Raw genomic sequence first — 12,025 nt, 5'->3', positions numbered from 1 at the left:
CTGCCCAGCTGAGCGCACTGAGCTGCTGCAGCTCTGAGATGGTGGAACCTCTTTTTTTTAATTAAATGACCTGCAGCTAGGGACATTCATTTATTGAAAGGGAACAACCCCTTTAAGGATGAGTCAAGTTCATTAAGAGGTTTAGTCTTTTTAATGAATTTGGTGCACGTTCCTCCAATAGGCGCTTCATGAATGCTGGTATAGAAATCCACCAGCCTTGATGAATCGGCCACCATAGGTTTACATGGCATGAGCATATACAGAACAGTTGTGTAGTATACGTTACCAGGCCCTCATGATGCTCTTGGTCCTGGATGGCCTTCCACAGTCTGCTTTCTTGCTTCATCATCTTGAAGGGCTCCACTTTCTTTTCTTCTGGCTGGCATGGTGCGGCTCTATCATCCTGCTCCTTTAACACGAAGGGACGACTGTAAAGCTGCCAGGAGCGTTTTTTTATCCCCTTAGATCATTGTGACACCACAAAGTGATGACATAGACAAGTGGGTGAGGCGCCTTTATTCAGTCATCGGGTGTGGTCAGAAGAAATTAGCATATTCCGTGATGTTACTACAATGAGAACAGACATGAACATTCTATTCGGAACCCGACCGCCATTATCAGCGGAACCTTCACTGCTGTCAGATTGGCACTAAAAACAAAAAGAGACAGCGGTGAACCTGGACAGTAACAATCTACAGGGACAGTGACTGCTAAGCGGACTTCATGTCAGATGTTATGCAGTTTTGTCAGAAAAAAAACAATAAAATATATAAAAGACAGGCTCCAATAAACCTTAAACACTGCGCTGTAGTCACAGATTCTCCTTCCACCTGCAGCACATTGCTCCCCTGCCTAACCCTCCCCGTCCTGCAGCATGTTTCTCACCGCTTAATTCTCCCACTCCTGCAGCACATCGCTCCCCTGTCTAAACCTCCCCCTCTTGCGGCACATTGCTCCCGTCTAATCCTCCCCTCCTTGCAGCACATTGTGCCCTTTCTAAATCTCCCCCTTCCTGCACCACATCACCCACTGCCAAATCCCCTCTTGCACCACATCGCCCACTGCCAAATCCTGCACTTCCTGCAGCATATCGCTCCCTGCCTAATCCTCTCCTATTGCATTACATCACTCCCCTGCATAAGCCACCTCTTCCTGCAGCACATCGCTTCCCTGCCTAAGCCTCCCCCTCCTGCATTACATCACTCCCCTGCCTAATCCTCCTCTTCCTGCAGCACAGCGCTCCCTGCCTAATCCTCCTCTTCCTGCAGCACAGCGCTCCCTGCCTAATCCTCCTCTTCCTGCAGCACATCGCTCCCCTGACCCCCTCTTACGTGACATCTTTTCTATCAGTTACATTTGTGAAGTAACTGCTGTCTCCTGTGAGCAGTGGAGAGCGAAGCTGAGAGCCAGGAGGCTCTGCCCCTCTGCCCCTTCTTGCCACATCATCATCCATCTACATCAGGGCTGTCAAACTCAAATATATAGAGGGCCAAAAGGAAGAGTTTAACTCAGAAAAATAAGTCAACACTTTATCAGATGTTTCTGTGAAAACTTGAGTACAACAAATAAGATTTTGTTATTTTCCCTCAGTTATAAAAAAAATAGTTATGAGAAAAGTGTGACAAAAAGGAGTAATAAAATGTACCAAAATGAAATATCACAATTTATGGCTCAAATTGAGGTGAAGCAAGGAAGAGGTTGAGCTTAGCTAATGAGATGCATCAAACATACAGGTGCTTCTCACAAAATTAGAATATCATCAAAAAGTTTATTTATTTCAGTTCTTCAATCCAAAAAGTGAAACTCATATATTATACAGAGTCATTACAGAGTGATCTATTTCAAGTGTTTATTTCTGTTAATGTTGATAATGATGGCTTACAGCCAATGAAAACACAAAAGTCATTATCTCAGTAAATTAGAATAATTAACAAAAAACACCTGCAAAGGCTTCTTACGCATTTAAAAAGGTCCCTTTGTCTGTTTCAGTAGGCTCCACAATCATGGGGAAGACTGATGACTTGACAGATGTCCAGAAGGCAGTCATTGACACACTCCACAAGGAGTGTAAACCACAAAAGGTCATTGCTAAAGAAGCTGGCTGTTAACAGAGTGCTGTATCCAAGCATATTTATGGAAAGTTGAGTGGAAAGAAAAAGTGTGGTAGGAAGAGGTGCACAAGCAACCGGGATAACCGCAGCCTTGAAAAGATTGTTAAGGAAAGGCCATTCAAACATTTGGGGAAGATTCACAAGGAGTGGACTGCTGCTGGAGTCATTGCTTCAAGAGCCACCACACACAGACGTATCCAGGACATGGGCTACAAGTGTCACATTCCTTGTGTCGAGACACTCATCACCAATAGACAACGCCAGAAGCATCTTACCTGGGCCAAGGAGAAAAACACCTGGACTGTTGCTCAGTGGTCCAAGGTGTTGTTTTCCGATGAAAGTAAATTTTGCATTTAATTTGGAAATCAAGGTCCCAGAGTCTGGAGGAAGAGTGGAGAGGCCACAATCCAAGCTGCTTGAGGTCTCGTGTGAAGTTTCCACAATCGGTGATGGTTTGGGGAGCCATGTCATCTGCTGGTGTAGGTCCACTGTGTTTTATCAAGACCAAAGTCAGCGCACCCGTCTACCAGGACATTGTAGAGCCCTTCATGCTTCCCTCTGCCCACAAGCTTTTTGGAGATGGAAATGTCATTCTCCAGCAGGACTTGGCCCCTGTCCACACTGCCAAAAGTACCAATACCTGGTTTACACAACAGTATCACTGTGCTTGATTGGCAGCAAACTCACCTGACCTTAACCCCATAGAGAATCTATTATAGAGAATCTATGGGGTATTGTCAAGAGAAAGATGAGAGACACCAGACCCAACAATGCAGACGAGCTGAAGGCTTCTATCAAAGCCACCTGGGCTTCCATAACACCTCAGCAGTGTCACAGGCTGATCGCCTCCATGCCACATTGCCGCATTGATGCAGTAATTGATGCAAAAGGAGCCTGGCCAAGTATTGAGGGCATTTACTGAACATACATTTCAGTAGGACAACATTTCAGATTTTAAAAACATTTTTCAAGCTGGTGTTATAAAGTATTCTAATTTACTGAGATAATAACATTAACAGAAATAAACACTTGAAATAGATCCCTCTGTCTGTAATGACTCTATATAATATGAGTTTTACTATTTGTATTGAAGAACTGAAATAAATTAACTTTTTGATGATATTCTAATTTTGTGAGAAGCACCTATAGTATGCTATATGCCCAATTTTAACAAATGTACTGCAATTTTTGCTGAATGTGTTCAGAAATGTACTGATGTGTAAGCAGACAAATGCAGAGACTTAGGCTATGTGCCCACGATGCAGAAATGCTCCGGATTTTTCCTGAGCGTTTCTGCATCTCGCTGGCAGAAAAAACGCATGCGGATTGTACATGCGGATTGTACATGCGGATTGTACACGCGGATTGTACACGCGGATTGTATATGCGGATTGTGCACGCGGATTGTACATGCGGATTGTACATGCGGATTGTATATGCGGATTGTACACGCGGATTGTACATGCGGATTGTATATGCGGATTGTACATGCGTTTTTCCTGCCAGGGACATGCAGAAGTGGAGCGTTCTTCACATGCATTTCCGCATGCGGGTTGACAAGCGCTTTACAAGCGATTTTAGCATCACTTGGAAAGTGCTTGTCAACTTGGTCACACTATAGAAATCCATGAAAACGGCATGGATTTATATAGTGTGACCCCAACGACTGGTTAAAAATAAAAAAATAAATCTATACTTACCTTCCGATGGCCCCCGCAGTCTCGCTTCGCTCCGTCCTGGCTGCCGGCAGATCGCGGTACACTGAAGGACCTGCCGTCACATGACTATGACGTCAGCGCTGGTCCTTCAGTCCATCGCGAGCTGCCGACATGGGAGGACGAGCGCAGCGGGGGCCGTCAGAAGGTAAATATAACATTTATTTTTTATTTTATTCTTTATTTTGACAGGTTCTATGGTACCCGGGTCCGGAGGAGAGTCTCCCATCCTCCACACCCGGGTACCATCCGCACATTGAACGCATGTATTCCGCATGTGCTTATCTAGTGAAGCGGAATCCATGCGTTCCAATGCAAGTCAATGGCCAGGAAAACGCTGCGCTTCCGCAAAATAATTGGTAGTGCTGCGTTTTTTTCCGCAATGATAATCCGCAGCGGAAATTTCCGCAGCATGTGCACAGCACATGCGGACTATCATTGGGGAACATGGCAGACCTTCTAACATGCGTCTTTAAGCGTTTCTGCAGCGTTTTTGCCATGCGGAAACGCTTAAAATACGCGTCGTGGGCACACAGCCTTAGGCTATGTGCCCACGTAGCGTTTTTGTAGCGTTTTTGCGGCGTTTTTACAGCCGCGAAAACGCTTGTAAAACAGTCTGCCATGCAAAGCCATGTGAATTCGGATGTGCTGTGCACATGATGCGCTAATTTGCGCGCCGAATTCGCATTACTTTGCAAAACGCAGCATGACCATTTCTACTGCGATTACGCTGAAGCTTATTCGCGATGCGTGTGGTATCTGGGAGGAAGACGAGACTACAACTCCTCTTCATCCCGGCTACCACGCGGTGAAAAAAAGAAATAAAAAAGTTAAAAACAAACAAAACCTGTATATTCACCTCTCCGGCGGCCCCCGGTCTGCTCTCCGGTCTCCTCCGGTCTGCTGTCTGTACTGTCAGGACCTGCGGTGACGTCATTTAGTCAGGTGATGGTCGCATGACAGCTGACGTCGGCATCAGGTGATGGTCGCGTGGCCATCAGCTGACTAAATGACGTCACCGCAAGTCCTGACCGTACACTGCGGGACGCTGAAGAGAGAAGACGCGGCCGGGAGCAGACCGGAGGAGACCGGAGAGCAGACCGGGGGCCGCCGGAGAGGTGAACATACCGTTGTTTTTTTTTATTTATTAACGTTTTCTTTTTTTTACTATAGATGCTGCATTTAAAGCATCTAAGTTGTTCACACATTATAGATCCATGTCGGTTGCATGGATTTATATTGTGTGATCAACTTGTCAAGCACTTTTCCAAGTGATGCTCAAAATTGCTTGGAAAAGTGCTTGAAAAAACGCATATGAAAACGCTTCTCTCTGGCAGAAAAAACGCATGTAAATCTGCATCAAATCTGCTAGGTGTGCACACAGCCTTATAGCTGGTTTTGCTCTGAGCTGAGATGTCCAGGCTGAATAATGCTCTGGGAGCAGAACCCATCAGCAGAATCTGTCTGTTTCCTGCCTTGTAGCAGTGGATCCCGGCTATTTAGCTCACAGAGCATTGTCTACACAAGATACAATTGTATCCAATTTTCAGCTGGGAACAGGACTATGGACAAGTTTTGCAGCAACTGCATTTGTGATAGGAAATGTTGATCAATCTACCGTATATTCCGGCGTATAAGACGACTTTTGAAGACTGAAAAATCTTCTGTCTAGTCTGGGGTCGTCTTATACGCCGGTAATGCTTTTGAACTTTCAGAAATTGACATGCGGGGATACTCTGGGGGTGTTAATAAGCTGCCGTGGCCGTATCCCTGCCATGTCGGAGTTAATATAAGGTGGAGGGAGTTAAAATACGGCGGCGGTAGGTCCAGACAGTCAGCGCTTCTGTGCTGAAACTGACACATCGCTGCGTATTCCCAGCTCCGGACACAGCGCAGGGCTTCTGTGCCGACAGCTTTCACTTGTCACAGAAGCGCTGCGCTGTGTCCGGAGCAGGGAAGTTCGCATCGCTTCTGTGACAATATATGAAAAGCCGGCAATTCAGCAGCGGCATAAGCCGGCACCCGACAATTTAGAATAGAAAGAATAGAGCATCACACATAGATTAGATAGATAGAAACATGTCAGTCACATATATATGAAGTACAGTGACAGTATTGCTTACTGTACTTGTCATTTAGTGTAAAGGATTTATTAAAAAAAATAATAGTGTTTTCATGCACTGTCTCTTTAAAAAAGCCGGCCGGCAATTCAGCAGCGGTACCCGACAATTTATAACAGACAGAATAGAGCTTCACACATAGATTAGATAGATAGAAACATGTCAGTCACATATATATGAAGTACAGTGACAGTGCTGGTTACTGTACTTGTCATCTAGTGTTAAAATAACGGATTTATTTAAAAAAAAATTGGCGTGGGGTTCCCCTTAATTTTAGTCTCTAGCGGAGGTTAAGCAGACGGCTGGGGCAGATGTTTGTAGCCTGGGAAGGGGGTAATACCCACGGAGCTTCCCAGGCTACTAATATCAGCCCCCAGCTGAATACCTAGCCTTTACTAGCTATTAAAATGGGGGATCCCAAAAAAATGACGTGGGGTCCCCCCTATTTTAATAGCTAGCAAAGGCTAGGCAGACAGCTGTAGGCTGATATTAATAGCCCAGGAAGGGTGCCATGAATATTGGCCCCCTCCCAGGCTAGAAACACCAGCCCTCAGCCGCCCCAGAAATGGCGCATCCATAGGATGCGCCAATTCTGGCACTTAGCCTCGCTCTTCCCACTGCCCTGGTGCGGTGGCAGTGGGGTAATAGGACTGGGGTTGATGTCAGCTTATAATGCCAGCTGACATCAAGCCCAGGTTAGTAATGGAGAGGCGTCTATAAGACACCCCCATTGCTAACCCCATAGTCAAGGTTAAAAGAAAACACAAACACCCAGAATAAAGTCCTTTAATTGAAATAAACACACAATTCTTTATTGTTCTAAATTAAACCATACTTACCATCACACCCATTCCAGCTGAAGCCAACGATCTCCTGCAATAAAAGTAAAATAATAAAGCAACCTCATCCTTACCTTTCCATGGTTCCCAGGACAGCTCCAGCTCTGCTACATCGAGATGACAGGCTGGACCGCAGCAGAACGCCGCCATCCAGCCTGTCATCCCGCGGACACTGAGAAGCACAGGCATGCTTGTGCTCCTCAGTGTCTTGCTGTGACGGCATCCAGATGAGCCGACAATGAACTCAGCTCACCTCCTGGACGTCCGTCACTGACAGCGTGGGAAACTTCTACTGCGCATGCGGGGAGCAGGAGAATTTTCCCACGCTGTCAGTGACGTGCATGAGGTGAGCCGAGTTCATTGGACATGATCTCGGCTCATCTGGATGCCGTCACAGTCAGACACTGAGGAGCACAAGCATGCCTGCGCTTCTCAGTGTCTGCCGCATGGCAAGCTGAACGGCAGTGTTCTGCTGCGGTGCAGCCTGTCATCTCGATGTAGCAGAGCTGGACCGGTCCTGGGAACCATGGAGAGGTAAGGATGAGATTGCTTTATTATTTTACTTTTATTGCAGGAGATCGTTGGCTTCAGCTGGAATGGGCGTGATGGTAAGTATGGTTTAATTTAGAACATTAAAAAATTGTGTGTTTATTTCAATTAAAGGACTTTTTTCTGGGTGTTGTGTTTTTTTTAAATACTTTACTAGAAATTCATGGCGGTCATGTCTAATATTGGCGTGACCCCATGAATTTCAGGCTTAGGGCCAGCTGATAATGCCAAGCTGGCCCTAACCCCTTTATTACCCAGTGAGCCACCGCACCTTCCCTGGATGAGTTGGGTACAGCGCCAGAAGATGGCGCTTCTATGAACGCGCCATTTTCTGGGGTGGCTGCGGACTGCAATTTGCAGCGGGTGGGGCCCAGAAAGCTTGGGCCTCCCTGCGCTGCGGATTCCAGCCCCCAGCTGCCTAGTTGTACCTGGCTGGACACAAAAATAGGGCGAAGCCCCACGTCTTTTTTTTTTTAATTATTTCATGAACTAATTAAAAAAAAAAGGGCTTCCCTATATTGTTGTGTCCGGCCAGGTACAAATAGGCAGCTGGTGGTTGGGGGCAGCCCGTTCCTGCCTGCTGTACCTGGCTGGACACAAAAATATGGCGAAGCCCACGTCAACATTTTTGGGAAAAATTAATTACAAAATTAATAATAATTTAGGGACTGCATCTTTATTAACCCCTCAATTGTCATTTAGTGTTAAAATAAAGGATTTTTTAAAAAGAAAATTGGCGTGGGATCCCCCATCATTATAGTCTCTAGCGGAGGTTAAGCAGACGGCTGGGGCAGATGTTTGAAGTCTGGGAAGGGGGTAATACCCACGGAGCTTCCCAGGCTACTAATATCAGCCCCCAGCGGAATACCTAGCCTTTACTAGCTATTAGAATGGGGGACCCCCCCAAAAAATGACGTGGGGTCCCCCCTATTTTAATATGTTTATGAGTGACAGTTTTCCTGCTATATACCTGCATGTCATAAGAATTTAAATTAAAAAAAGGACCATGTTAAATTCAAATCTGTTTTTTTTTAATTTTTACCGGTGTTTGGTATGCGTTGGAAAAGGGGTAGTCTTATACGGTGAATATATCCTAAACTCTATATTTTAACAGGAAAGTAGGGGGGTCGTCTTATACACCAGGTCGTCTTATACGCCGGAATATACGGTAGATTTTCTTCAGTGTTCTTATTCATTGCAGAAAATCTTAAAAAAGCCGAGGAATGTGGGCAACATGGTGGGTCAGTGATTAACGCTGTGGGGCTGGGTTCATATAATAGCATGGACAACATCTGCAAGGAGTTTGTATGTTCTCCCCGTGTTTGTGTGGGTTTCCTCCGGGTTCTCCGGTTTCCTCCCACACTCCAAAGACATACTGATAGGGAATTCATATTGTGAGCCCCAATGGGGACAGTGATGATAATGTCTGTAAGGTGCTACAAAATCTAACGGCGCTATATAAGAGAGTAAAATAAATATATAACTAAATAAAATGAATGTATTAAAAGGCTAAGATTGCAAAGAGCTTGTAAAAACAAGAAACTTTGCAATTTCCTTCTTATTCAAAATCTTCTCTGTTCTCAAGAAGGAAAAGATTTTTAATTCTGCAGTGTACAGCTCATTGCTATGGTTACTGACCACCTGAGAAGTGGCCGGTCTCCTTGGCAAGAAGCGCTCACTTGCAGACTGGTGGACTTCAGCGCCCCTGTGCCTGTCCCATTCTGCAGAGGCAAAGCTGTCTCTGCCCGCAGAATGCAAGAGGGCACAATTCAGACAAGCGGCTCAGCCAAGCCACCGGCCAGAACTGTAAATCTTCAGCTTCTGATGAGAGGAACACAAGACCACCCCTTTAATAAAGGAGTAGAGCAGAACTCATACAGTGATTAGTGGGGGTCTGACACCTGAAATCCCCAGACATCAGCTACTTCTGCAAGATGATGTACACAGTGTTAAGAGCTGGAATAGCACAGCTCCGCACACTGTGCAATGGCTGGTTTCAGGTACTACAGCTCAGATCACAATCATTTCAATAGGAGCTGCAGTACCAAGATCGGCCACTACACAGTGTACAGCGCTGTGCTGTTTGGGCTCTCTACGCTGAGTATTTCCAGCTGCTGTCTTATTGGTGAGGGGGCCTTGTGTTGGAACCTCACTGATCTGATATTGATGACCAGGGTCGGACTGCGGTGTCTGGGGCCCACAGGGGAAATTAACTCTAGGGGCCCACCTACAGCAAGATGCAAATATCTGTTATCCGCTCTCGCTGTTATAGTGGAGCATTGACTGGCGGCTCCTGCACATCTACTGGGCGACACTCTAACTGGGATGGACATGTTTGCATTAAAGGGCTTCTTTGGTTAAAACTAGTGTTGAGCGAGTATGTTCTGTTAACCCTTTCGGCGAGTATGCTCGGGCCGAGCTCCGAGTATTTATAGCTGCTCGGTGATATGGTTGAATCGCTCCCGTGTGCATGATTTGCGACTGTTTGACGGTTTTAATACATGTGAGGAATGTGTAAGAAATAGACATTCCTCACATGTATTAACCCCTTAAGCCGCGGAGCATTTTCCGTTTTTGCATTTTCGCTTTTTGCTCCACTTGTTCCCAGAGCCATAGCGTTTTTATTTTTTAGTCAATATGGCCATGTTAGGGCTTATTTTTTGCGGGACGAGTTGTACTTTTTAACGCCATTACTAGTTTTACCATGCCGTGTACGGGAAAACGGGAAAAAAATTCCAAGCGCCGTGAAATTGCAAAAAAAGTGCAATACCACTGAGGTTTTTTTTTTATTTTTTTTACCACGTTCACTGAATGCTAAAACTGACCTGCCATTATTATTCTCCAGGTCATTACGAGTTCGTAGACACCAAACATGTATAGGTTCTTTTTTATTTAAGTGATGAAAAAAAATTCCAAAGTTTGGTAAAAAAAAAAAAAATGGTGCCATTTTCCGAGACCCGTAGTGTCTCCATTTTTCGGGATCTGGGGCAGGGTGAGGGCTTATTTTTTGTGAACCGAGCTGAAGTTTTTATAGATGCTATTTTGGGGTAGATCCGATGTTTTGATCGCCCGTTACTGCATTTTATTGCAATTTTACGGTGACCAAAAAAACGTAATTCTGGCGTTTAGAATTTTTTTCTCATTACGCCATTTACCGATCGCATTAATTCTATTTTTATATTAATAGATCAGGCGATTCTGAACGCGGCAATGCCAAATATGTGTATGTGGGGTTTATTTTATGATTTTAGGGGGTGATTTAAACTTTTACATTTTTTTATTTTTTTTCATATTTTTTAAAACTTTTTTTTTTCACTTTTTGCTTGCTTCTGTAGTCTCCATAGGAGACTTGAAGCAGCAACTGTCCGATCGCCTCTGCTACATACAGGGGACCAGCAGTTCCCCTGTATGCAGCAGAAATGGTCCTGTCCTATGAGCGCCGACCACTAGATGGCGCTCATAGCGACAGGATCATTACAACCACTGGTGTCTGCTGCAGACCCAGGGTTGTCATGACCACACATCGCCGACCCGTGATCATGTGACGGGGTCGCCGATGGGCGGGGTAAGTGACGCGCTTCCAGGAAGCGCGCATTAAATGCCGCTGTCGGAGATTGACAGCGGCATTTAATATGTTAACAGCCGCTGGTGGATCGCGATTCCACCCGCGCCTGTTGCGGGCACATGTCAGCTGTAATAATCAGCTGACATGTGCTTGGTTCAGTGCGGGCTCAGCGCCGGAGCCCTCACTGAACCGGAGGATAACGACATGCGCGTACTAATACGTGACATGTCGTTAAGGGGTTAAAGCTGTCAAACAGTTGCAAATCATGCACACGGGAGCGATTCAACCATATCACCGAGCAGCTGTAAATACTCGGCGCTCGGGCCGAGCATACTCGGACAGAACATACTCGCTCAACACTAGTTAAAACAAGTTATCAACGATCCATGGGCTCTACAGGATAGGTGATCACTTATTGAGCATTTGTGTCCGAACATTGGAAAACGCACCTATCGGAAGAATGGGGAAGTTTTATCCCTGACAGAACACTTATCCCTATTTTAAAATGCTGCGGCAGGTGGGACGTCTGACCGCAGCTCTATTCATTCTCTTAGAGACTTGCAAAAAAGAGCAGCTCTCACAGCCACTGAGAGAATGAATGGATCAGTGGTCGCATCTCACATGCCGCTCCAGTCTAATGGGGAGAAAAGCTCCACATTCTGCCGGTGTGTGCAAGCAGTCAGACCCCCACCAATCAATATTATCAATGATCCTGTGGAGAGGTGATTACTTGTTTTCACCGGAGAACCCCTGTAAGTGCATCTCTGCCGCTCTGGTCCAAGTATTTAATCGCTAAGGCCACGGCCCTATTATCAGTATTCGGTCAGTGTCCAGTCAGTATTTTTTCTCAGGAGTGGGAGCCAAAACAGGTGATGAACAATCAGAGAAAAGGTATAATAGAAACAAGTCACCAATTCTGCATTAATCAACCATTCCTGGTTTCGGCAGCCACTCCTGAGAAAAATACTGAACAAATACTGATGGTGGGGCTGTGGCCTAATGGAAAAAAATCTTTTCCTAGTTAAGATCAGCGAGAATAAAATGACCGCCATACACAACACAGTCCACTATATCAACACCAATAATACCACATACAAAAGGGACAAATATCGCCACACCTTGACTA

Source organism: Phyllobates terribilis, unplaced genomic scaffold, assembly GCF_046119375.1.
Source record: "Phyllobates terribilis strain yellow unplaced genomic scaffold, ASM4611937v1 Scaffold_132__1_contigs__length_4960021, whole genome shotgun sequence".
NCBI lineage: Eukaryota > Metazoa > Chordata > Amphibia > Anura > Dendrobatidae > Phyllobates > Phyllobates terribilis.
Note: the sequence above shows the minus strand (reverse complement) of the source record.